Below are 2,187 nucleotides of genomic sequence, written 5' to 3'. Positions count from 1 at the left end.
TGTTTCTCCCCTTTCTATTAGAGGTTCTGCTACAATTCCTTGTTCTAGTATTTGCCCTAGATATGTTAGACTCTGTTTCATATATGCAACCTGCTATACTATCTGCTCTAGATATGTTTAGTTACGGTTCATATATGAACATGTTGTTTACCTTCTCTTTGTCAAATCGCATGGCTTATTTTATCACTCCTATACTAGCCATGCTTTATCTAGTATTTCTGTTAATAAAATCATTCGATAAATTGCTCATATTTCCAACATGATCCCCTTGCCTCGTTCCCGTGCCCACAGCAGCCGAGCAGGAGACCTTGCACCCGAGACTTCCCTCGTCCAGGAGGTAGGAGCCCGAGCTCCTCGATCCCTCCTCGCCGCCCCATGCGCTCCGGTGAGCCCTGCCGCCGCTTCCCTCTCCCTTTGCCTCGCACTCTTTCTCCTTCTCTCACCTCTCTGTCGCTCGTGTCTCTCTGTTCAAGCAGGACCACCCCCGCCACCATGGATGGTTGTGCCCCGCGCCCGAGCTCTGTCGGCCGCTGCCGTTGCCCGGAACCGAGGCCGGACGACTCGATCCGCTCGTCCCGTCCGGTTCCCGCCGACCCCGTCGCCAGGGCCCCCTGCCGTCTTCTTCTCCATTGCCATGCTCCTGCTGTTGCTTCTGTTTCTTCAGAAACGAGAGCAGCAGCGGCTCACCCGGTTCAGTCCCAAGCGTTGACCGCGCCTCCAGTGACCTCCAAGGCCCAGCGCGCCCCTCCTGCAGCCTCCCCTCCAATCGGGCCAAGGCCCATGGTGAGCCTCCAGCGCCTCTGCTCTTGTTGGCCCAGCTAGATTCAGCCCGATCATGTTTTTTTCCGGTTCTACGATTTTCGCATTTATCCAGAGGACGACAATTTTACAAAAAAGACCCTCATGTTCATGCATCAATAATTCACAAACCATGCATCAGAATTAAATAAACTATCTATGTAAGATGCTCAGTTTTTCATGTACTTTCATAATAGGCAACTCTCATCCATGTTTAAAATGTTTAAACTTACTGTTTGTTTAAATTTGCTTAAATGCCATGTTAATATGCTTTATTTCATAACTAAATAACCGTAGCTCCAAATTTAATAAATTTTATATGTAAATGGGGTAGAAAAATGCATAGTTTAACATGGTGACATTACTTTGCATGTTTAACAACCCTAAAATACGGTTTAGGGCAGAACAGTACCAAATCTAAAATATGCACATGGGGATTTTCCGGAATTGTTGTTTGTTATTTCCGGCCTCATTTAAATTGCCTAAAATGTGTAGTTTACTTGTGCTTCACCCCTTGCCATGTTTAAAAACATTTAATATTGTTGGGTACATAACCGAGAGAGAACTAAATAATTGTTGTGGTGTTCCGTTAATATGCAATTTGTTGCATATTGAGCTCCACTTAATTTGTAGTATTGTTTGTGCACTTTGCCATGCCATGCCTTTTTAAACCGGACATGCATCATCCTTGGTTGTGCATCATGCCATGTTTATGCTTGTGTGTTTACCATGTTGCTTGCTTCTTTTCGGTTTGCATCTCTCGTTAGCTTCGGATTCGTTCCGGAGTTGTGAGGATTCGTTCGACTACGTCCGTTTGTCTTCTTCTTGGACTCGTTCATCTTCCTTGCTGGATCTCAGGCAAGATGACCATTACCCTCGATATCACTTCTATCTTTGCTTGCTAGTTGCTTCGTTCTATCGCTATGCTGCGCTACCTATCACTTGTTTACCATGCCTCCCAAATTGCCATGTCAGCCTCTAACCTTTTCACCCTTCCTAGCAAACCGTTGCTTGGCTATGTTACCGCTTTGCTCAGCCCCTCTTATAGCATTGTTAGTTGCAGGTGAAGTTGAATATTGCTCCATGTTGGACAGGATTATGTTGGGATATCACAATATCTCATATTTAATTATTGCATATATATACTTGGTAAAGGGTGGAAGGCTCGGCGTTATGCCTGGTGTATTGTTCCACTCTTGCTGCCTTAGTTTCCGTCATACTGGTGTTATGTTCCTTGATTTTGTGTTCCTTACGTGGTTGGGTGATTTATGGGACCCCCTTGACAATTCGCTTTGAATAAAACTCCTCCAGTAAGGCCCAACCTTGGTTTTACCATTTGACTACCTACCACCTATACCTTTCCCTTGGGTTTTCGTGAGCTCGAGGGTC

The sequence above is a fragment of the Triticum dicoccoides genome, chromosome 6B (genome assembly GCF_002162155.2).
Source record: "Triticum dicoccoides isolate Atlit2015 ecotype Zavitan chromosome 6B, WEW_v2.0, whole genome shotgun sequence".
Classification (NCBI taxonomy): Eukaryota; Viridiplantae; Streptophyta; class Magnoliopsida; order Poales; family Poaceae; genus Triticum; species Triticum dicoccoides.
The sequence above is the reverse complement of the archived record's forward strand: the minus strand, read 5'-3'. Positions refer to the sequence as shown.